This window comes from Balaenoptera borealis (assembly GCF_965194805.1).
Source record: "Balaenoptera borealis genome assembly, chromosome: 9".
Classification (NCBI taxonomy): domain Eukaryota; kingdom Metazoa; phylum Chordata; class Mammalia; order Artiodactyla; family Balaenopteridae; genus Balaenoptera; species Balaenoptera borealis.
Window position 1 is genome coordinate 12,344,011 of NC_138873.1, and position 26,353 is coordinate 12,370,363.

The following is a 26,353-nucleotide window of genomic DNA, read 5'->3' on the forward strand; positions in this document are numbered from 1 at the left end:
TAACCCTCAGTACTTCAGAATGTGACTGTATTTGGCGAAAGGGTCTTCCCTGCGCCCCAGCTTGAGATATGATTGACAAATAAAAATTATATACATTTAAGGTGTACAAGGTGATGTTTAGATGTATATTGTGAAATGCATACCACAATCAAGCTAATTAATATATCCATCGCTTCCCATAGGTACCACTTCTTTTTAGGAAATGAAAACACTTGAGATCTACTCTCTTAGAAAATTTCAAGTATACATTACATTATTATTAACCATAGCCATCATGCTGTCTCCAGAACTTATTCATCTTGTAACTAAAAGTTTGTACCCTTTGATCAGTATCTCCCCTCTCCCCCCACCCCCAGCTTCTGGTAACAAAGATTCTACTCTCTGTTACTATGAGTTTAACCTTTTTCAGAAAAAAATTCCACAGATAAGTAAGATTATACAATATTTGTCTTTCTGTGTCTGGCTTATTTCACTTATCATAGTGTCCCCCAAGTTCATCCATGTTGTTGCAAATGGCAGGATTTCCCTTTTTTTATTTTATTTTATTTTTTGAGCATTCTTTGTTTATATGTTTTTAAAATTGAGGTATAGTTGATGTACAATATTATATAAGTTTCAGGCATACAACATAGTGACCCATTGGTTGTTCAGTATCATGTTGTTTAATCTCCACATACTTGTGAATTTTCCAGTTTTCTTTGTATAATTAATTTCTGGTTTCACGCCACTGTGGTTGGAAAAGTGCTTAAGATGATTTCAATCCTCTTAAATTTATTAAGACTTGTCTTGTGGTCTAACATATGATCTATCCTGGAAAATGTCCCATGTGCACTCCAGAAGAACGTGTATTCTGTTGCTTTTGGAGGGGATATTCTGTATATATCTGTTAAGTCCATCCAGTACAACATGTCATTTAAGGCTGACGTTTCCGTATTGATTTTCTGTCTGGATGATCTATCCACTGATGTAAGTGAAGTATTAAAATCCCCTACTATTATTGCAACGCTGCCTATTTCTCCCTTAAGAAGTCTGTTAATTTTTGCCTTATATATTTAGCTGCTCCTATGCTGGGTGCATAAATATTTACAAATGTTATATTCTCTTGTTGGATTGACCCTTTTATTACTATGTAATGCCCATCTTTGTCTGAGAAGCCCTGGGTTAAGATTTTGTTTTATTGTTTTGTTCTGCTTCGAATAAGAAGAGATAAGAGAGCTATGCAAAGTTCAAAAAGTTCTTAACGATCATATGCCTGTCATGTTATTTTGACTTATTTCACATAAACTGTTTGTAGAGAGGAATGGGTTAGTAATCAAGAAGAGTTATAAAAGAGAATTGAGTATGAAGGCAGAAAGAATTCGCATTCAAGGCACAAAATGGTGGTGAAATGGAATCTAATCTTTTCCTCTGGGTCAGGGAGGACTTCTGGAGGTCTGGACACCATGGTGCCTACTTTAGGAACTATAGCCTTAGTCCCTTAAATTCCAGCAGACAGTTGACACTTTAAAATGATGAATTTCTGACAGAATGACAGAGCAGATTCCTAAACACCTCCATTGCATAGCAACTACCAATACTCATTAAAATATTTAAATTTTCTTTTTAAATGTATTGCTGTGTTGATAAAGAGTAAAAGCAGTCTTAGAAGCCAAAAGAAGTAGAAGCAGAAATCTAGAGAAATAAGGAAGCACTGTAATGGCAGAACCCTGCCAATCCCTGGTGTCACTAAGCTTTGATTTTGATATGTACATAGGACATGAGATGGCCAAGTTATGGAGTCTTTTTAATTTAAGTAATTAAACAAATAATACTGTATTAGTTTTAGGTATACAAGATGATTCGATATTTGTATATATTGCAAAATGAGCACCATCATAAGTCTAGTTAACACCTATCACCATACATAGTTACAAAATTTTGTTTTTTCTTGTGATGAGAACTTTTTTTTTTTTTTAATAAATTTATTTATTTATTTATTTTTATTTTTGGCTGTGTTGGGTCTTCATTTCTGTGCGAGGGCTTTCTCTAGTTGCGGCGAGCGGGGGCCACTCTTCACTGCGGTGTGTGGGCCTCTCACTGTCGTGGCCTCTCTTGTTGCGGAGCACAGGCTCCAGATGAGCAGGCTCAGTAGTTGTGGCTCACGGGCCCAGTTGCTCCGCGGCATGTGGGATCTTCCCAGACCAGGGCTCAAACCCGTGTCCCCTGCATTGGCAGGCAGATTCTCAACCACTGCGCCACCAGCGAAGCCCATGATGAGAACTTTTAAGGTCTACTCTCTTAGTCTTATAAAAGAACCTTGTACAAAACTATATGTCAGAAGGGAGCCATCAGCAAAGTGGTTAAAGTGTAAAGGGAAGAATAAAACAAAAACAAAAGGTGTTGGCAGGTGCGGGAGGAGGGAGCGGCACAGAAATTCCTGTATCAACATCAGAACTGAGTAAAGAAAGGGAAGAAATTCCCACAAGAATGTATAACCACGAGTCAGACCTCATGCATGTTTGTGGTCCACTTCATAATACCTGGGTGATGTAAAAAACCTCAAACAAAGGAATTATTTTTGATTGGTACTGGGTTGGCATGCCTCCAGGCAACTGAAAATACAACTGGGGGAAAGTGACTTCAACCTAACCTTCAAAGAAGTTTGACAAATAAAGGTCTATTGAAAATGAGATTATAATTAAACAAACAAATAAATGCACAGGAAAACAAAGCATCGTGAGTGGGAGCCAACAGACACACAAGACAGCAAAATCAGATCATCCAAAAGTTTAGATGGTAGAATTGACAGATTCAGAAGACAAAATTTTTAATAGGTGCCTGGGAATATGTTGGACTAGGTTATTCAGATCAGTCCCATTACTGAAAACCACAACAAATGCTGGCTAAAAGAAAGAAAAATATGAAAAGCATTGAAGGCACTGAAAACAGGGCAAAACTTAAAGAAAGTGAGAACCAGAGAGACCCTGAAATTGCTTTTGCCTTGGGTGCATTTTCCATTCCAGACAAACTTGAACTTTGGGTTTTGACAGCCTTCTGGGGTAAAAGGGGCAGAAATCAAAGCCTGGGAGCCCCCAAGTTGGAAAGTCTAACAGGAGGGTCTCTTTACACTGAGCCAGACCTGCAAAGGGTTACAACCCAGGATTAGGGTGAAACAGAAGTAAACTCACATCTCTCTCCACCCAGGGGACTCTGAGAAAAGTTTCCTTGTCTAACAGAACAAGAAGAGAGGGGAATAGTGAAGAGTACAACACAGCCTAGACTTTACACGGAGCTGCAGCTCAAAATCATGTTACCTTTAGCCCTTAATGTAGTTCAAAGTGTTCCCGGGCTAGTAGTGCCCCTAGATCAGCGGTCCCCAAACTTTTGGCATCAGGGACTGGTTTTGTGAAAGACAATTTTCCACAGATGGAGCGGGGGCTGGGGGGGGACGGGGTGCAGGGCTGATTCAGGCAGTGATTCCAGTGATGGGGAGAGGCAGATGGAGCTTCGGTCGCTTGCCCACCGCTGCTCCCCTCCTGCTGTGCGGCCGGGTCCCTAACAGCCCTCGGACAGCTACTGGTCCGTGGCCCCGGGGTTAGGGACCCCTGCCCTAGACAACTAGGAGAAGGAAATACACGTCCTCTCTGAAAGACTGGTCCTTCCTTTAAGGCCTTAAGGAAATCCTGCAAATGAATTCCTAAGGAAAATGAGTGTATTTGTTTCTCATTGCTGCTGTGACAAGTTACCACAAACTTGGCGGCTTAAAACAACACAGAGGGCTTCCCTGGTGGCGCAGTGGTTGAGAATCTGCCTGTCAATGCAGGGGACACGGGTTCGAGCCCTGGTCTGGGAAGATCCCACATGCCGCGGAGCAACTGGGCCCGTGAGCCACAATTACTGAGCCTGCACGTCTGGAGCCTGTGCTCCGCAACAAGAGAGGCCGCGATAATGAGAGGCCCGTGCACCGCGGTGAAGGGTGGCCCCCACCTGCCGCAACTAGAGAAAGCCCTCACACAGAGACGAAGACCCAACACAGCCATAAATAAATAAATAAATAAAATTTAAAAAAACAAAAACAGAAACAAAAAAAACACAGATTTATTGTCTTACAGTTCTGGAGGTCAGGAATTCACAGTGGGTCTCACTGTGCTAAAATCAAGGTGTCAGCAGGGCTGCATTTCTTCCAGCTGGAGGCTCTAGAGGCAACATTTGAAGATTATATACTATAAATGAGAATCAGCAGAGAAGACAGATGAAACATACATTCAGACACACATACATCATAAACCAGTTAGGTTTACCACAGGAATATAGCGTTGGTTTAACATTAGAAAAATTCATTAATGTAATTCACATTTTAAGAGATTAAAAGAGGGACTTCCCTGGCGGTGCAGTGGTTAAGAATCCGCCTGCCAATGCAGGGGGCACGGGTTCCATCCCTGGTCCAGGAAGATCCCACATGCCACAAAGCAACTAAGCCCATGCGCCACAACTACTGAGCCTACACGCTGCAACTACTGAAGCCCGCGCTCCTAGAGCGTGTGCTCCGCAGCAAGAGAAGCCACCGCAATGAGAAGCCTGTGCACTGTGACGAAGAGTAAAAAAAAAAAAAGATTAAAAGAGAAAAACTATATGACTGTTTCAGTGGATGCAAAAAAAATGCATTTGATGTGATTCAGTATCACAGCTAAATAAAAACAATATTAGATTCCAATGGCTGCCATAACAGATTACCATGAATTTGGTGGCTTAAAGCAATAATTCTCTCACAGTTCTGAAGGCTAGAAATAAAAAATCTAAATGTGAGCAAGGTCAGGCTCCCCTCAGAGGCTCTAGGGGAGAGTCAGTTCTTGCCTCTCACAGCTTCTCCTAATTTTTTTTTTTAACATCTTTATTGGAGTATAATTGCTTTACAATGGTGTGTTAGTTTCTGCTTTATAACAAAGTGAATCAGTTATACATATACATATGTTCCCATATCTCTTCCCTCTTGTGTCTCCCTCCCTCCCACCCTCCCTATCCCATACCTCTAGGTGGTCACAAAGCACAGAGCTGATCTCCCTGTGCTATGCGGCTGCTTCCCACTAGCTATCTATTTTACATTTGGTAGTGCATATATGTCCATGCCACTCTCTCACTTTGTCCCAGCTTACCCTTCCCCCTCCCCGTGTCCTCAAGTCCATTCTCTAGTAGGTCTACTTCTTTAGTCCCATCCTGCCCCTAAGTACTTCATGACCATTTTTTTTTTAGATTCCATATATATGTGTTAGCATACAGTATTTGTTTTTCTCTTTCTGACTTACTTCACTCTGTATGACAGACCTCTTGATGTTTTTTGACTGATGGTGACATCACTCTGATCTCTACCTCTGTCCACACCTGGACCTCTCCTCTGTGTCTGTCTGTATAAAATCTCTCTCTGCCTCTCTCTTCTAAGCGTACATATGATTGCATTTAGGGCCAACCCTGATAATTCAAGATAAATTCCTCTCAAGATCCTTAACTTAATTACATCATTTGCCATATAAATTAATTTTCACTCTTGCTGTGTAATGTGATATTCACAGGTTCCAGAGATTAGGAAGTAAATATAACTTGTGGGGAGGGGACATTCTTCCAGCATACCGCAAAACAAATCACAAAGGAATTGTAAAAGACAGCTTCCTTAGCTTGTATTTTAATCAGGATCTTAAAAAAATAGCTACAGCTAATATCAAACATGCCTTTTAAAACCAGGAATAAGAATGGATGTCCATTATTACCAGTTCTATTCTGCATTATCCCAGAAACCCAAACCAATGCAGCAAGACAAAGAAATAAAAATTCTAAGAACTGAAAAGAAAAAGACACAAAATATTATTTTAACGCAACTATCTGAATATAAAACTTTAAAAACATCTACAGATACGTTATAGAATTATTAATAGTTTAAGAAAATTGCATTTCTTTTTTTTTTTTTGGCCTCCCCGCACAGCTAGTGGGATTTTCGTTCCCCGACCAGGGATTGAACCCAGGCCTTCAGCAGTGAGAGTGCAGAGTTCTAACCACTGGACCGCCAGGGAATTCCTGACAATTGCATTTCTATATGCCCATACATGGAAATTATATTAGTAACTGTAATCAATTACAGAAATATTTACCAAGTAAAATAGCAACCAAAATATTGGGCTGGCCAAAAATTTCGTTTGGGTTTTCTGTACCATTTTATGGACAAACCTGAGCGAACTTTTTGGCCAACCCTAGTAGAGGGTGTTGTGCTTCCCCCTGTGATGGAATACTGGTACTGCACTTGGTCTTTTATAGTAACAACTAGAGAAGGTACAAAATATAAGCAACAATTGTTTTCAGACATTGGGCACTAGACAGAGAAGGATAATAAAAATGGTATCCCGGCAATACCTCTACTTTCTTCCTGGTGGCTCTTTCTGGACCACAAGGTGGAGAGGAGGAACCCAAACAGAGCATGAGAGTCTTACTGAGTTAAGGAGACAGAGATCAGATTTTGGAAAGGTGGTTGGAATTTGGAGGACAAGATGCTAGAGCGGGGAGAGCTATGTGGAGAATGGGCTCCATGGACTTCCCTGGTGGTCCAGTGACTAAGACCCCAAGCTCCCAGTGCAGGGGGCATGGGTTCGATCCCTGGTCAGGTAACTAGATCCTGCATGCTGCAATGAAGATCCTGCACATGGCAACTAAGACCCAGCGCAGCTAAATAAATAAATACATATTTTTAAAAAATGTCTATCCTAAAGAAAGGGCTCCAGAAATCGTCATAGAGGTCACCTTGAGCTTTGGCTGACTACAAAGCAGCACATGCCTAGAGAAAATTCTACAAGGTCAGGCAAAGAAAAGCACTTGGGAGCCCAAAGCTGAACAATTCTCAGAACTAGGAGATATTGAGTTCTCATCAGCCAGAGTGGAGAAATCGTCACTGAACACCTGGGAAGAACTATAGGCACACACACACACACACACACACACAATGATGGTGTGTATCAAAGCAACACAAGAACCAACTGAAAGAGCTCCCAGTGCCAAAGCAGAAACAATTTGAACAAAATAAAATATTACTGAATTACAATCCAAGCAAGAATGATAACCTCATTCATGGAGTGAAGGCAATATTGTTAAGATGTCAGTTTTTCTCAAAATGTTTTAAATGTTCAGTGCAATTTTTTAAAAAGCGGGGTTTCCCCCCCCCTTAGAAATAGACAAGCTGATTCCAAATACATGAGGATGAAAAGGATTTAGAATACCTAAGACAATTTTAAGGAAAATTGGAGGGACTTCTACTATGTGATCTAAAATACTATTATAAAGCTACAGCTTCAAGACAATGTGGTGTGGTAGTGGAGTATGAATAAACCTATGTATCAATAGAGAAGACTAGAAAATCCAGAAATATACACATATATGTATATATTCCCCCACATATAGAGTTTATTCATTTTCAAAAAGGTACCAAGGTAATTCATAGTCTTTCTAATAAATGGCAATGGAAAAAAGGGGATCCATGTGGGAAAAAAAGGTGTCTCAACATTTGCATCACAACATAGATGAAGATTAGGAGGCGAAGGAGTAGTACATGGAGGGAAGATGGGGTCGGGGGGAACTGGGAAGACTTTTTCATGGAGGTCACAACCACGGCTACTTCTGATTACTTCTCCAGTTTTATCATTTCCTCTGATTCCTCTCTTCATAATTTCAGTTCCTTGAATGAGATATTCTGTGGTTTGATTCTAGACATTGCCATGCTATTTCATTTTACTGGAACGCTTTCTACACAATTACATCTCATCTTTATTTGGGTAACTCCTATTCATTTCACCTTTTATTTTCCTTTTGATTAATTGGTAAATACATGCAATATTTATAATATATGAAAGATATAAAAAATTTTGAAAGAACACCTGTATAGCCCTCACTGAAAGAGATTTCTAAAACCAACACTAGCTTTGATATTAGCTAGGAGGACTCATAGTCTCAGAATATGGTCATATTCACAGTATGATTTATTACGGTGAATGGATACAAAACAAAATAGCATAGGGAAAAGGCACAAGGAAATCAGGTGCAAGCTTCTAAGAGTCCTCTCCCAGGGGAGTCAAGTAGGATGTGTTTAACTCTTCCAGCAATGAGTCTTGACAACATGTGTGAAGTGTTGCCTATCAGAGAAGCTCATTAGGGACTCAGTGCCAAGGGTTTTTGCTGGGAACTGGACACGCAGCTCCCTCTGCCTGGCATGTACCGAAATTCAAGACTTCCGGATGGAAAGCAGGTGTTTGGCATAAACCATATTGTTTAGGCACTGTGAGCCACTCTTATCAGGCAATGGTGGGAACCCTCCCAAGATGAAATCTAAGCTCCCAGACACTAGCCAAGGTCTAAACTTACAAACAGGTCTTTCTAAGGATAGCATCTCAGGCCTGCTACTTATTCTGGTACCCATTTCCTGTTTATGCCCATCCCAAATCCCAAACACTTCCCCTCCACCCATCAAGTAACCACCATATTAATGAATATTTACTGTGACCTTGCTTTTTTTCCTACAGATTTATTTTATATGTATGTATGCCTATACAATTCAGTTTTGGTTTTGCAATGTTTTGAACTTCATCTAAGTAGAATAATGTACCTTTCAATTTTTCATTTATATAATGCTTGTGATGTTCATCCATGTTAATATCTGCATTTCCTAGTGTGTGTGTGTATGTATACACACATACTTTATTGTTTAAACTTAATTATATGTATGTATGTGTTGTGTGTGTACATATACATATACACATTTGTTGGAGATAAAATATAATCTTCAACTCAATAAAGCATTATCTTTAAATTTGCTCATTGATACATTATTTATTTTAATAACTTTACTGATTTCTTCTTTTTAAATTTTAATTAATTAATTTATTTATTTTTGGCTGTGTTGGGTCTTTGTTGCTGCACGCGGCCTTTCTCTGGTTGTGGCGAGCGGGGCTACTCTTCGATGCAGTGTGTGGGCTTCTCATTGCAGTGGCTCATCTTTGTTTTGGAGCACAGGCTCTAGCACGTGGGCTTCAGTAGTCGTGGCTCGCAGACTCTAGAGGGCAGGCTCAGTAGTTGTGGCACACGGGCTTAGTTGCTCCATGGCATGTGGGATCTTCGCGGACCAGGACTCGAATCTGTGTCCCCTGCATTGGCAGGTGGATTCTTAACCACTGCGCCACCAGGGAAGTCCTGACACATTATTTATATTAGTGAAAACAACTCAAATTTCAATAGAATAATGAATAATTAAGTTATACGGCAGGAGATAATTTAAAGATAATACTGTACCGAATTGAGGATTATATTCTATCTTCAACAAACTTGTATAGAGAATCCATTATGTTCTAGGAAGGCATGAGCATGGATGTAGATGTATATGTCTGTTCATGTGTCAAGTCCATAGTTTTTTATTACCATAGGTTTATATTGTTTTAATATCTGATAATATCAGTTTTCTTAATTGTCTTATTTTTCCAAATTTCTTGACAATTCCAATTCATCTAATGTCTTATTTGGAATTTAGAAGCATAGTACATAGTACAAAAACCAACAAAATTATCTTCTGGGATTCTCATTAAATTTACATTTTGCTCTGGATTTGACTCTCATTTTTTCCCAAATGGTTACTGAATTTTTTCTAACTCATTTATTGAAAAGTTTATATTTTTCTCAAAGGTTTGCAATATAACCTTTCTTGTATGTTAAATTCCCACATGTTGTTCTATTCTATTGGTTTGTCTATTAATATTTCTCTATAACACTATTCTAATATTTTAGGCTTTTATGATATATTTTATTATATGGTATGGTTGGTTCCATCTTATTGCTCTTCTGTTTAAAAGATTTCCTATCTTATTTCTTGCTTCTTTTTCTATATGAAACTAAAATCCATTCGCCTATTCTCATACATAGCCTTAGATATTTTTTACTGGAATCCTACTAAATTTATGAATAAATTAGAAAGAACTGACATCTTTTTGAAACTGAGTCTTCTGTGGAGAGATAGACAATAATCAAAATAAGCAAGCTAAATATATGATATATTTTTTGATGATAAGTGCTAAATAAAGCAGGGAAGGAGACTGGAAGGTGGGGCTGGAGGTTGCTATTTTAAATAGGAAAGACTCACCAATATTTTAGTATAGACTCTAATGAAGTGAGGGAGGCAGTTCATGTTCTAGACCTAGGGAATGGCAAGTTCAAAGGCCCTCAAGAATAGGCTTTGGCTAAGAGCACAAATAGCTCACACATAGTAACGGGAGAACAGGCAGAGTGTCCCACCTAGATGCAGTTCAATGGGTAGATGCGGTGGTAGGCTGGGGTATACAGTCTCCTGTTTTCTTAGTGAAATAGGAAGTTGCACAGAGTGAGGATCTGGAAGGCAGTGTTAAGAGGAGAAGGGGACGGTGGTGTTAATAGCAGGCAGCACTAAGGGCCTATTCAAGAATAGTGACTGTGAATTCACAGTGAGGACTGTCAACATGGCTGTGCACGGTTCTCTAGCCACAGTCAGCCACGTGGGTAAAGGCTTGGAGGAGGCAAGAGCTGGACTTACTCAGGGTTGTGATTTAACCAAGCAGGAATCACAAGGCAAGAGAAGGGCAAGGAAACTGAGGATGAAGTGTTTGAGGTTAATAACAGTGACTGTGGAATTTCCGCTGGATAAGGGGAGAAGTGAGGGCAGGAGGGGACAAGGGACTCTGACCTTTCTTGGGTCTTTTAAACTAGCACATCAAAATTACTTTGTAAAATTTATTGTAAAACTAGCTTTTTAGAGATTATTCTTCAAACTATAAATCTGTGAAGAGATCACCTCATTATTTTAATTAATTAAAGAAAGTAATTATTAGTATTCTTACGAACCTGAACATTTTTCTATCCCCAGAAGTTATCATATAACCAAGAATGTAACAATGGTTAAAGACTCTGTTATTAAACTTCAACATCAATCATAAAAGAAATTTCACCCTTGTAGCATTCAAATAATTATCCATAATCTATGGTATTAAATACAGGCATGGAATGAATAATTAAAATTCACAGAAAATGGGAAAGTTTTGGATAACGGTTAAGTGTTCCATTGGATGCTTAAGCCTTTTCAATTTTTGATACACCAGAATAGCAAATCTGATTAATCACCATTTTATATTTTCTTTCTTCCCTTGCAAGGGATCTGAGAATTAAAATGGTAGGCTATAGGACAAATCCTAGGCCTTGCTGAAAACAAGGCCATGGTTTGTAAAGTACTGATTAACTGTCCAGAAATAGCTAAGTTGACTTTTTTCATTTCTAACTCAATAAAGGATCAAACCTATATTTCCTTCCCCTTCACTCATTTTTCATAAAATCTCAGAGTTGGAAAGAATGCAAGCATACACCAGTGCTTAGCTCCTATGTGGATTTTTGACAAGGGTTCATACAGTTTCTGCTTTTGTGGTGCCAGTGATGGGGAAGTCCAGTTTATTATCCAATTGACTTCAGCTCTGTTTGCTATAAAGTTCTATCTCAAACTGAGCCTAAATATGTTGCCATAGTACTTTCACCCACTTGTCTCAGGCCTGTACCCAAAGTCACACTATGTAGATTTGATTGCTCTCTCACAATATAATCTTTCAAAGAACATTTTAAAAAACTTTCATGTTTTTTACTCGACATAAACAGCTATACTTTTTTCCCACTTCTTTTAGTCATTCTTCATATGATCTTCTACCAGCCAAACCCTTGTCTTCAGATCAGCTCCAGAGTATTGTTTTACAATTCAAATACTACAAATAAGGACAGCCCAACTCAGAGAGGATCTGACCTATGAAGGCCTCTATTATACTTCTATTTGGATAACTTAAAATTCCATTTGCTATTTTTAGTATCTATATCACATCGCATTTGTTGCTCTTAAGCTGTACTCCTGTGTGGTTGGTTTCCTGGGCCAAGTTCCAGCCATTACATTTGTCTATATTAAACTTTATTCTCCTAGATTAAGCCCATCATTTCAACCTACTACCTTTTTTTAAAAAAATATATTTATTTATTTATTTATTTATTTTTGGATGTGTTGGGTCTTCGTTGCTGTGCACAAGCTTTATTTAGTTGTGGTGAGTGGGGGCTACTCTTCGTTGCGGTGCGCGGGCTTCTCATTGCAGTGGCTTCTCGTTGTGGAGCACGGGCTCTAGGTGCACAGGCTTCAGTAGTTGTGGCACGTGGGCTCAGTAGTTGTGGCTTGCGGGCTCTAGAGCTCAGGCTCAGTAGTTGTAGCGCACGGGCTTAGTTGCTCCGCGGCATGTGGGATCTTCCCAGGCCAGGGCTCGAACCCATGTCCCTTGCATTGGCAGGCAGATTCTTAACCACTGCGCCACCAGGGAAGCCCCCTACTACCTTTTTGATTGTGATTCTGTCAAATCTAGTAACCTTCTAGTTTTACCTCATCTAAAGATTTAAGCAGTATACTCTCAACGTCATTATATTTATAGCTATAAAAAAAAGTCTGATTACTAAGGAGTCTGTTCTTCAGTTTTAAAGCACTTTCCCAGCTTGACATCAAACAGCACTGTTTCAGTCTTTTCTGATTACTTCATTGAGTACAAATCCACCCACGTTACGTCATCTTGTCTACAAAAGCATCGTGCAATGCTCGACATTCCCTCTAAATGCTATAGTATTCGTTTCATAAATCATCTTTAAGTACAACTCCATAGTGGGTATCATAGCTTTAAGCCTACAGTTAAAGACCACACTCTTATGATTTAAATACAGCATCACAAAAATGTTTTAGAGGTCTCTGGCTCAAGATAATGGACTGAACACATATATTTGTCTCGTGTTCCTTCTGAAACTCCACTAATATTATGCTCTGGAATTATAGAAACTTATGTAAACACTGGAAGAGGGAAGATAATGAGGGGATTTATCCGCAGATAAGAAATTTCAAACAAATCTGGAAGACAAAGTGGGACAGAAGTGTGTTAATGGGTGAGATGGAGCTCAAACTGCAGTTCAGTGAGATAGCAGCATAGTTAGGAGACCAGCCAGAATCTGGAGATCAGAGAGTAGGAATGCAGAGTCGGGCTGAATATATGGAAGATCTGTGCTAATCTAATCCCAACTTTCCTGTCTCACCCACCAGAGGCTGCATCACAGAGGAGAAAAAGTTCTGATTTCTAAGGAAATTAAACAGTTTGAAGGCCTATGTTTTCCAAGGCGAGTACTGGGTTTGATTCCCTAATGATGAAATACTGCATCTGCACTAAATGTCCCTCCAACATATAACAACTTCCCATCTAGGGAAAGAGGCTTATAAGGAGGCAGTAAAAGGAGAAACCCACACCAACTACATGAAATAATCCACCACATCTTTTATTCTTAAATATAAAAGAACTAACAAGTTTCAACAGATGTATCAGGGAAAGAAAACAATGTGAAAGAGCTAGACCAAGATATACAAGAAAAAAATAATCCCAGAAGAAACAGATAATTCAAGAAACAAAAAAGGGCTTGAAATAAAATAATTAGCCTCAAGAAAATATTTTATACATAAAATAAAATAAAATCCTTTGAAAAAGTAACAGTATAAAAAAGGGCTAAAATAATAATACAAATGTGACAATAAAAATATTTCAATAGAACTAGAAGATAAAGTTGAAAAATATCCCATATTACCTTTCAAGGTTTAATGTGCATAAGACTCACCTGGGGATCTTATTAGTGAAGAGTCTAGTTCAGTAGTTTTGAGGTGAGGCCTGAAGTTCTATATTTCTAACAAGCTCCCAGGTGAAGCCAGCACTACTGGGCCATGTACACGCTATGAGTAGAAAGCCCATAGTTATAGAAGTTAAAAACAAGAGAGTTCAAAATTATAAAACAAGAAAGAGGAGTGAAAGACAATCTAGTAGAGCCAACATATGCAACTAATTAGAGTTGCAAGAAGAGAAAATGGATAAAATATGTCAAAGAAACCACAGAAGAAAACTTCTGGAACTGTAAAGTGATTCAAGTCTTCAGATTAAAGGGGCTCATTGAGTAGGGTTGAGTAGGATGAATTTTAAAAAGATCCACTTCTAGACACATTCATATGCAATTTCAGAACACATGAAAATAAATAAATATAAATATCCTAAGAACTTCCAGAGAGTAAAAAGTTAGGACAACTACAAAGGAGTTTGGAAGAGACAGATATAAAACTTCTCTTAGATGGATTGGATGCTGGCAGGCAACGCCGTCGCAATTCTGAGTGTAAAAACTTGGGACGTGAATTTTTAGTTCCTGTTGCTCTTGATCACTTAAGTTAGAGCAAAACAGTAACGTAACCAAGATGTGATAGACACCAAAGGTTGGCTGACCCGTTTCCATCCCCAACATCCTTCTCCCCTGCCTGCCTCTCCAACAGAGGCTGGTAAATCCCAGTGCTTGTTTATAAACTTTGCGCAGCTACAAGTGGCCATTAGACACCAGTCTGGTCAGTGAGATGTAGGCAAAAGTATGCTGAAGGTGTTTCTGGGGAATTTTGGTCCAAGTTTCACATGTGCCCCAAAAGAACTTTTGTTTGTTGGTTGGTTATACAGCTATTTATGTGAATTTATTAATCATGTTACTTAAAGAATCTATATTTTCAGTTACTTTTAGTATGCTTTATCATTAAATTTCTGAGAGGGTCTGTTAAAATCTCCAGCTACATTTATCAACTTATCAATCTCCCCCTGTAATTCTAACAGTTATTGCTATAAATCTTTTAAGGCATTAGAAATTGTTTCTTGGGCCCTTTTGGCTCTCTGAGTAGCACCATGGCAGTCGGCAAGAACAAGCACCTTATGAAAGGTGACAAAAGGAAGCCAAGAAGAAAGTGGTTGACCCATATTCTAAGAAAGATTGGTATGATGTGAAAGCACCAGCTATGTTCAATGTAAGAAATATTGGGAAAACACTAGTCATGAGAACTCAAGGAACCAAAATCGCATCTGATGGCCTCAAGGTCATGTTTTTGAAGTGAGCCTTGCTGATCTGCAGAATGATGAAGGTGCATTTAGAAAATTCAAGCTAATTACTGAGGATGTTCAGGGAAAAAACTGCCTGACTAATTTCCATGGCAAGTTTGAATGGGAAAACTCATGGATCTACATGGTGAAGGCAGTAGTTCTGGAAAAGCTACTGGGGATGAGACAGGTGCTAAAGTTGAACAGGCTGATGGATATGAGCCACCAGTCCAAGGATCTGTTTAAAATTCAGGCTTTTAATGGTGACAGATAAAAGATCTTACTTGTGATAAAAAAAAAAAAAAAGAAATTGTTTCTTGGAAATTCCTTTAGGAATTCCCAGAGGTTAGGACTCAGCGCTTTCACTGCTTGAGGGCCAGGTTTGATCCTTGGTGGGGGAACTAAGATCCTGCAAGCCCTGGGGCGCTGCCAAAAAGAAAAGAATTGTATCTTGATTATATTGTTAGTCTTAATGCTCCATTTTCCTTTAGAGCTGAGCTTGCAGCCTGAGTTGTTTGCTATCACTTCCGGAACTGGGAGGTTGGCCTATACCATGAGAGTCTCTTTATGGCCTAAGAGAGAACATTTTATAAATATTCCAAAGATACTTAAAATTTGCTGATGTAGGGTACTTGCTCTTTTAAATTCATCTATAATACTTTTTTCAGGTCTCTGACCATTGATCACTAATTTTTTTCAAAAGCAGTCGTTAATCAATACTTCTGTAATGGTCAATGTCAATAGTGAGACAAAATCTTTTGAAACCTTTTTATTTTTGGCAAGCAGTTTTAGAGTAAGTTGTTCAATCTTCACCCGCCTCTTCCTCCTTTTCTTCTTGTTCTAATATAATCTTAAATTAATTCATATACATTTAATAATAAAATAATAAAAATAATAAAATAAAAAAGTACTTTTAATATCCGCTAATCTCATTTTGAGAGTAATCTTTAATATTTGTTTTGTTTTATAATAAACTTAAGGTCTCTATTTTTGCATATTTTAACTTGTTTCAGTTCTCACCACTCATTATTGCACCCTGAGGTCTGCTTTGTCTGGGCACGAAGCAAAAAAGAACTTTAAATCTTACTAAAATACGAGGAAAGGTAGTGACTACAGGCTAAGATCAAAGGGATTTGGCGTAGCTTTGTGTGTTTCATATGTATTCTGCTTTGACCCCAATTAACGAAGAACAAAATTAGGAGCTTCCCCTCACCAACCCTTGGGTATTTTTATACCCTTACCACTGAAGATGAGAGTTCACTGGCTACAGTGATAATTTGATTTGTGATCTCTGGCAAAGTACTCCAAGTGATTTTAACTGTAGAGGCTATAATTTCTGATTCAACATAGCTGAAAATCTCGGGGAGAGGAAAGTTCTTGAATCCCAAATTAGGGTCCATGTCATGATTTTTATTGTCTTGGTGCTGAAAAACCATTGACGTGCCCCCTTTCCATTTAATTAAAAATTTAAAAATCCTCAACTGTAAAATAGATATTGGAAAACCCAGTACAATCCTAGAATTTCTCATGCAGACTTCAGTGTTTTAACAACATAAAGATTTCAAAAACAATTCTCATGTAATGGGGTCCTGTTTTCAGAGCACCTTAAACACAAACATAGTGGGCTTATTGGGTTAATGAGCTCAGGTTACATTTCCCCCCAGAAACTCACTGGGCCAGAGTGGCAAAAGTCAAATGCCTGTAGGGGCCAAGAGGTAAAACAAAATGACTGAAGCGTTGTACGTAAACTCATAAAGAAGATTGGGTTTATGGCAATTACGAGAAAATACCCCCTCTAAGAGGGATGGGGCTTTCCAACTCCAGGCAGCTGTGGCCAAGAATTGTTGCCAAATATTGCCAGATCTTCCCAAGTACAAATTTTACAACAATACTTCCTGTATTAATTCTGGTGACTACTTAGAAACTTTTTAGTAGTTACACATTTTATTTATTTATAATATATATACTTTGTAGGCCAATAGAACACACCAATGAGCTAAATTCAGGGCAGTTTGTGGGCACCAGTTTGTGACCTCAGGTACATGACTTTAATACCTTCTGACACTGACCAGGGAAGATAATTCAGATTAAATTTCCCATCATTTGGTGGGATGAGGTTTTCAGGAAGAGATTTAAGTTGATTGAAAGAAAATGGAGAAATTTGCTAGTCCTGACAGGTTGGAATGTGCGATACTCACAGTAACTCATAACACAAATAATACTTTGGTATCTGATGGTGTCTCTTCTTACTAAGAGTTCAAAAGTTCTGCAGTGATAGATATGACATTTACCAAGCTGCATCCCAGAGACAAGGCCTCCAGTCAGAATGTGATTAACCAAACTTCTAAACTGAAATCTTTTTCAATAATCATTATTATGTATACTGATTTATTCCTCTCTGTTCTGATAGGTGCAATAACATTAAGCCGGTTTCCTTAACTGTTCTTTGTATTTCAAGATCTGGCTACCCATCAATAGGCCTTTAATTTTTTTTTTTCTCAGAGTCTTTTAAGTATATTTTGGATGGAACAAAATTGTTTTTCATCTCACTTACAGAGTAGTTTTCTAACAACCACACAGAACATTTTAATTGCAAATGCAGCCACTCCAAATAGCTAGGCAAATTAGCATACATACAGAACTGAAAGCTGTTAGGATGGTCCTAAATTAAGTCGGGCTACAAGAAGAAATTTTAGTGAACAAAAAAGATTAAACATAGAGAACTCACTGAATTGGTGTTGTAGTTCTGGCCGTTGGTGCTTACGGCTGTGCATTCTTCCCACTTAGCACAGGGCATTTCACATAATTTGGTTGTTCGATATATACTTGCTACATGAATGAACGAGTAGGCTAGGTCTCCTGGCTTTCACCATGCATTTATCCTAAATGCCTCTGTTGCATTAATATTGCTAAAAAGCTGACTGCATCATGTCATTCCTCAGCTCAAATACCCTTGCATTCTCTACAAAGTAAAAATGTTCTTGGCCTGAATAAAATCCTTTTTTACTTTTAATGCTTGCTACTTCTAAAATGAGTCCTCTTGCACCAGCCAACCACATCATTTAGCACACTTCTTCTTAAAATACACACACACACACACACACACACACACACAACCTTGTTCCACCTCTCAAAACTAATTAAATCCTCTCCAACCTGTTAGCTTCGGTTGGGTGCTTATTTTCTTAATGAAATACTCCTTGGGCACACCAGCTTACTTTGCTTTTGTTTTTATCTTAATAATAATCAACATCTGGCTCTTGTAAATTCAGATTCCCTGGCTCTTCCCCAGACCTAATCAATAAGTTCTCTAGAGGAGGAGTCCGGAAATTTCCTCCAGGAGATAATACTTTTGATAGGAAAGTATAGGAAACTAACATATCATGCTTTCTTTTGTCATAGAATGATTGATAGCCTTTTATTGTTACCTGTTTCCTCTGTCTTTCTCCTCAGTAAGATAATGTGCTCTTGATGTATAGGGATTATATTTATATTTATTCTGTTTGCTTCTCCATGCCTAACAGTATGCTGATAATAGATACTTTACCAATTCCTGCTACATGAATGGATCATCTAGTAAAAATTTTGCCTAGGCAAACCTTTTCAAAAAATGTGATTTGCAACATTGGTCCCTAATAGAAGTATTTGTGAAGAGCAAACACTTTCTAGCTTAAAATGTTCCTTTTTATTTGGTTAGGAAAGGAATAGAAAAATATATTACCCAGCTTCAATGTTAAAAATGAATAAGGGCATATGGGATTGTTTAGGAGTAAACTGTGGTGAAATGCTTACTCATCAGAGATTCTATATTTAAGCACTGATGTTGGAACAAATTCAAGAATAAAAAAATATTCTCCATGAATATTTAAGTAAGACAGAAATGTGAAATGAAAAGGTGAGGCCTTTGAAACTGGAGCCAAACATCTTAAATTCCATTATTACTTTTCTTTTTTTAAAAAAAAGTTTAGTGGAAGGGACATTGGTTTAATACTAAAGTGTCTTCTTCAATTTGAGTTGTACCAGTATGTCATTTTATTTTGAAAGTCTTTACTATGGGGTGTCTTTTCGTGAATTTGTTCATCTTCAGAATCCACATGTGTAAGATGAGAAAATAGAACGTACCTCTGGTTTCTTAAGGTGCAAAAGGCGCGAATAACTCCTATTTTCCAACTTGAAATAGAATAAATGAAGTGTTCTGTTCAACTCTTCTATATGCCATCGATCTGATTGAAATGATACAGTAAATGGCTGTTTATAGAGTTTTATAGGAACACATCCATGACTGTCTGATAAAGGATGGGTGTATGAGAAGTTAGTTTTAGCTTCAACATACTTCTTAAGGGAAGGAGAAAACTCCATTTCTAGAGGAAAAAAAAAAAATCTGACCAAAATGATTTTTTAGAAGAAGCTAAGAGATACTCTAACGAGATTTTAAAGAAGCTGAAACATGAGTTTGGTCAGAAGGAAATGCCAGAGTTTCTGTGGTATTTTCAAAGTATTTTTACACATTTGATAACAATCTTCTTTATAAATACTTTTGTGACAGTAGTGGTCTGTATCACACTACTTTGCATTTGCTATATGTGATGCCAAATAGAATTCTTCTCTTGTTACACTTCATGCTCCGGAAATACCAAACCACTTGTAGGTCTCCAAGTGTACCATGCTCGCTGAGCATTTCGTGTTTCTCCACTGCTGTTTGGAAAGTCCTTCCCAGCTTACATGTAACAGACTCCTGCTCTTCTAAGTCTAGGTTGAAACATCACTGCTTCTACAATTATTTCCTTGTTTCAAGATATACTTAAGAGCTCCTCCTCCATGGTCCCATGGTGCCTCTTGAGGTAAATGTATCTATTTATTTCTCCATTTCATCAAGAGACTATAAACAATTTCAGGTCCAGAATGTGAGGGTTTTTTCTTGTTTTTTGCTGGTCTTGCTTTTTTCAGGACCTAGAGCAGTTGTACTTGCCATACAGTAAGAAGTCATCAATAAATAGATTATGAATGATGGGAAATTAGACAACCAACAGTGATCAATAAATCCTCTAGTAATGGAGAGCCTCTATAATATTTTCCATATTAAAAAAAGAAACTTCCCAAATCACGTAAAACTGTTTTTTCCTAGGTGTGGCATCATTATAGGATTGAAAATCAGTGAGGCCAAATCTAAACGAGGTTGTTTGACAGTTTATCTGTCTTCTTTCCAACCTTGATTTTCTGAGCAGTTCCCCTCCTTAAGGCACTACTCTCCTTTCATTTTCTAATATTCTTCTCCATATAAAATCAGAAAAAGTTTAGATGCTATTTGTTTGTGCTCATTTCATGATGGATCATAAATTAGGAAGTTCCAATATATTACCTTAGTTATGTGTAAATAATGTAGTCTAGTTCACTAGTTTGGGGTACAAAGTTCCTTTTAATATTCCAATTAACTTTGAGATTTCTGGTTCAAATAGCTGAACTGAGCTCATGCTTTTTTTACTTTTCCTTCTCGCACCCCTATGAAAACTTATAATAATGAAAAATATAAAATCATCACAACAAAGGGAAGGAAAGATGGACAAGGATTTTAACTTGTTGGGTAAGATGGAAAATAGATGAAACAGTAACTAATATTGCAGCATAGGTGACCTATAACCTAGAAACAATGTACAGAGGGGTGCTGCCGAAAGAGAGCCAATCTGCCGTGCGTCACCTTGCAGACACTCAAAATTTGCGGGTACCACGCACAGTGCGTGATGCTAAAGGCAGAAAAAGCAATGTGAGGAATAATTTATGGCTTTTTCCCCCTGAAGACATTAAGTAAAGTGGACACAATCTGGAGAGTTAAGATGAAGTGTTTGGGCAAAATCCGGGCTGCTTCGGCATTCTGGAATATGGGGGTTCCGCCCTGTCCATACTTTCTAAAGCAACACCTGCCTGTTGACAAACTCACCCATAGATTCAGAACTGCCCATAAGCGTTTCCAATTCTCCAGTCTTCAATAGGATGACCAAAGATCATGGAAATGAATGAGGAAGAACAAGACAGCAAGCAGGAAAATTGACCTGAGAGGAAACAGATGACTTAGGAAACGTAAGAGAACATTTTGTTTTTCTCTAATGAATAGCTCCTTTAAGATTCTAGATTTGTAACACAAGGGAAGTTTACCCTGAAAAAGGCACAATCAGATAAGAAGAAGATTTTCTTAACAAAAATATTATGGAATACCTGGGGGGGGGGTGGGGAAGCTGAAGAGAAATCTCAGGAATTTGAGTAAAAACACATGGAAAAAATAACGTAAGGATCAGAGATGATCATTGCAGTGGCTCCAACAAGAGGTGAGTTGTTTGTCATTGTGCAGGTTGTGCAGTCCACAAAATGAACGCAAAAGCCAGCACTTAAACTGAGCATTGTAAACTTTCAGAATATTGAGGCTAAAGAGAGTATTTTTATTTCTATTAGTCAGACAATGTATTTTGTATCCCAAATATAAAAGTCTAAAGATACAAGTGAGGGTGTGAGGAAATGAGAACTATGATACACTGTTGATGGAAGTGTTAACTGGAACAGTTACTTTGAGGAGCATTTGGTCAATATCTAGTGAAGCTGAAGATGCACACATGTAATGGAGCAGGACCCTATGGGACCTTCCTGGAACAGACCCTCCCAGGCCCCTGCCATGTCCTCTGCCTGTCTCTTGTTTGTAGAAAAACTTTGGCCAAAGAATAAATTTAATCAGAGAAGTGAGAATGCAGAAGCAAAGAAAAGCAGTCAAACAGAACAAAATAATAATAGTTTAGTCATTTAAGTCAAGGACCTTAATTCCTCCTCGAGGGCTATAAATAATATCCTGAACCATACCCTTTGAGCTGTTTTACAGATACTGAAACCCCCTCCAGGTGGAAGAAGTTAACTACATGATGACCAGACTGTAGCCATGACACAAGCTGTTCCATCTCACGCAATTCCAAGAACTGGCCTCAAGGAAATGGGAACAAACCAACCGTGGGACTGAAGATTAACTGTACTTAAAACAATCAAAATGTTGCTGATCAGACCATCACATGACCAATTTCTTTTTTTAAAAAATAAATTTATTTATTTATTTATTTGTTTATTTATTTATTTTGGCTGCATTGAGTCCTTGTTGCTGTGCAGGGGCTTTCTCTCTAGTTGTGGCGAGCGGGGGCTACTCTTCGTTGCGGTGCGCGGGCTTCTCATTGCAGTGGCTTCTCTTGTTGCAGAGCACGGGCTCTAGCGCGCGGGCTCAGTAGTTGTGACTCACAGGCTCTAGAGCACAGGCTCAGTAGTTGCGACGCACGGGTTTAGTTGCGTCCCACATCCCGCGGCATGTGGGATCTTCCCGGACCAGGGCTCGAACCCGTTTCCCCTGCGTTGGCAGGCAGATTCTAACTACTGCGCCACCAGGGAAGCCCCCACGTGACAAATTTCAAGATGATTTTCAGAACTAATTGTATTGTTCTGCATGTAGTACCCGCCGCCCAAGCTCCCACCTGTGTACCCCTTTAAAAACTCTTGCTCCCGATTGGCAATGAGAAGTCAGTTCTTTGGGACATGAGTCAACCTCCTCCCCAGGATTGCTGGCTCCCTCAATAAAGCTATCTTTCCTTTTACCCAACATTTGTTCCTCAGTATTGGATTCTTGAGTGACAAGCAGCAGAACCTGAGTTAGGTAACACACGACTATGACTCAATACTTCCGCTTAAAGATATATTCCCTGGAGAAAATGCTACCTTTCCTTAAGGAAACAGAAACAAAAATGTTCTTTGCAACGTTGTTTATAATAGAAAAACAGCTTGTGTAATAGTTAGAATTACTATGTATCAGCATAGATAACTCTCAAAAACATAATGTTGAGGACAAAAGCAGTTTGCAAAGTGGTATTCTGATGTATATTTACAATCATATATTGTATTTAAAAATAAAAAAATAGTTCTATACATTAAAAAAATTTTTTTTAAATTATGTATTGGCTGTGTTGGGTCTTCATTGCTATGTGTGGGCTTTCTCTAGTTGTGGCGAGTGGGGACTACTCTTTGGTACACGGGCTTCTCTTGTTGTGGAGCATGGGCTCTAGGCATGCAGGCTTCAGTAGTTGTGGCACATGGGCTCAGTAGTTATGGCTCGTGGGCTCTAGAGCGCAGACTCAGTAGTTGTGGCACACGGGCCTAGTTGCTCTGCGGCACGTGGGATCTTCCCAGGCCAGGGCTTAAACCCATGTCCCCTGCACTGGCAGGCAGATTCTTAACTGCTGTGCCACCAGGGAAGTCCCCTATATATTTTTTAATACTGAAAGTAGATTAAAAAATTTCCAGAGATTAAAAAAGCATAAAAACAATCCAGGTCATCTAGAAAGAACGTGAATCAGACCGGCATAGGCTTCTCATAGCAATACTGAATGTTATAAAATATGGGCTGATACATTAAAAATCCTGAAGCTAGGACTTCCCTGGTGGCGCAGTGGTTTAGAATCCGCCTGCCAACGCAGGGGACTTGGGTTCGATTCCTGGTTCTGAAAGATCCCACATGCTGTGGAGCAACTAAGCCCACGAGCCACAACTACTGAGCCCATGTGCCACAACTACTGAGCCCGTGTGCCTAGAGCCCGTGCTCCGCAACAAGAGAAGCCACCAAAAATGAGAAGCCTGTGCACCGCAATGGAGAGTAGCCCCCTCTCGCCACAACTAGAGGAAGCCCGCACGCAGCAACGAAGATCCAACACGGCCAAAAATAAATAAATAAAATAAATTTATTAAAAAAAAAAAAAGAATATGCAGACTTACTGTTGCTATATCTATTTTCAGTGGAAACAGGAAATCTGGATTTTTATATGATATTTTCCAAATTCTAAATATGATCAACAAATTCAAGTACAAAACACTGTGGAACCAGCGCCTTCTGAGCCAAAGTAAACATCTCTGAAGGTGGAATTTGGCCAGTATATAATCTTGGCGCTGACTTTAACTGGCCCTCCTCCTAAACATTGTAAACATTTCATCATTGTCAATTCAATTCTACAAAGGCCATCAGGGACGAAGCCGCCATTATACTGAAGCACAAAGAGAGGGCTGATTTGGCTAAAGTCACAGAGCTAGTTAGTGGAGAGCCTGGTCTAGAAAACAGGTGTTCTGTCTGCTGGGACACCGCTCTTCCCTACATATTCTATCATTTTCCAAAAGTCCAGTTGACAAATCGATCTACAGCTGCTCCCTAATTTTTTCTTTTTCCCTTAATCACTCAATTTGTATCAGCATCTCCTCTTTTTATGAGTTTAGGTGCTTCTGTGGTCCAATGGGCAGCGACATATGGTCCTGAGATGGAAACTTCCTGATTTTTCAACTTGATAAATCACAGAGATTTCATGAAACTTTCAGCCTCTTCAACAACTTCACTGTCATTGATAACCTGTGGGAAAAATACAGTGATTGCTCAAGAATTGGTTACTCAAAATGTTATTGTATTAATAAGCTATTAAAATGTGATTATTTAAAAAGAGAATTTCTTGACTGAAATCTAGTTAAAAAATAAAGTCACATAAACGAGTTAGATTTCCTTTCTGAAACATGAAATATCTTGTTTAAGTAAGACTTTAGCTCCTTCCATGAGAAGAAAATAAAGCTATTTAAGATGACACCTAGAAATTTATAGATTGCTGTAAATCTACAACTAGCATTTATTAAGTGTTCAACAGTATATAATTCTTTAAAACTATTATTCTTCTGTAAAAGGACTAGGTAAAATAGAATTCGGCTTCACTTAAAGGCAAAACATTAAATTATAGCCATTCAAATTTTTTCAGTGAGCCATGCTCCATGAATATATTTGGCCAACTTCTTTTGGAAGGTTGCTTTTGAAGTCTTATTTATAATATCAAGCCTATCAGGGTAATTTTTAGTCAATGTAAGCATATACTCTGGCCTCTATAGCCCTCATTTTGCCACAGCGGTAACTATTGAACTTTCTCCACCAGCTCATATCACTATCTTTAGGACCAATCCTGTATTTAAGTAGGATACATTAAAGCATATTCGGCAATCTGTCTAGAATTCAGTAGAACCTTCCTCACTAATGCTAATGATCCAGTTTTGACCCTATCTTCACTTCTAATATTTAGAAATTATCTTTTCTCTGAAAACTCTTTTTTCCCTATAACACGCACAGTATGACATGCATAAAGGAAAGTGCACAAATCATAAGTGCTCAGTTGATTATCTTGACGTGCACACACTCATTACCAACACCTGGTTAAGAAATAGAACATTATCAGGACCCCGGAAGTCCTCTCGGTGTTCCCTGCCAATCACTATCTGCTCCTCTCTGCCCAAAGTTTACACTAGTCTGTCTCCTAGGGCCTGCTGCTGAACTTTATGTACAGAAAGTTGTACAGCGTATATTCTCTCATGACTGGCTTCTTACACTCCACATTGTGTTTGTGATATCCAACCAGGTTGTTACATATAGAAGTAGTTCATTCTTCTTCACGGTTGTGTAGAATTCCACTGTACAGATAAACTGTAATTTATTTACCTAATCTACCCCCAGATTTTGGCTCTTGTGAGTAATACTGTTCTGGACATTCTTGTGCATTTCTTTTGGGGTACATGAGCATTCATTTCTGTTGGGTATATATGAATATATATATATGTTCAACTTTAGTAGATGATGCCGATGTTTTCCAGAATAGTTGTACCAGTTGATACTTAACTTACAGTGTAAGAGGTTTCTCATTAGTTCTTAGCTTCACCAAAAATCTGTCTTTTAAATTTTATTTCTTGGGGCAGCTTATGTTATCTCATTGCCATTATAATTCGCACTGCCCTGGTGACTAATGAATTTAGGCCCCTTTTCAAATGTTCATTGGTCATTAAATTATCCTCTTATATGGTATCTGTTCAAGACTCTCGTCCACTTTTCTATTAGGTTGTCTGTTTTCACTAATATGTAAGAGCTTATATATTATGCACACAAGTCTTTAGTCAATTATATCAATTGCAAATATCCTCTCCTACTCTGGTTTGCGTTTTCATGACTTTAATGGTGTTTCATTGAAAAGCAGAAACTTAATAAAGTATAATTTTTCTATCACTTTTTTTCAGTTGAAAGTGCTTTCTGTATCCTGTTTAAGAAAGATTTTCCTATCCCAAGGTAATGACTCTTTTCCTCCTCTGCTATCTTCTAGTAACTTTACTGTTTTATATTTCATAGTTAGAGCAATAATCCACCTGGAATTAATTTTTGTGAAGGACGTGAGGTATGGAAAAAGTATTATTGTTCTGCATAGTTGCCTAACTGACCTGGTACCATTTATTAAAAAGACTGAGGTTTCCCCACTGCTGCCTCTATGTGTGTGTGTGTGTGTGTGTGTGTGTGTGTGTGT

At 38.4% G+C, this 26,353-nt stretch overlaps 1 pseudogene across 1 annotated transcript; it reads left to right on the top strand.

Annotated features, from left to right (window-relative positions):
* The first annotated feature begins 8,785 nt into the window (after window positions 1-8,785).
* LOC309634504 (small ribosomal subunit protein eS1 pseudogene) lies at window positions 8,786-19,058 on the top strand (annotated as a pseudogene). Its single transcript has one exon. The product of its transcript is annotated as a small ribosomal subunit protein eS1 pseudogene (transcript).
* Window positions 19,059-26,353: the final 7,295 nt, after the last annotated feature.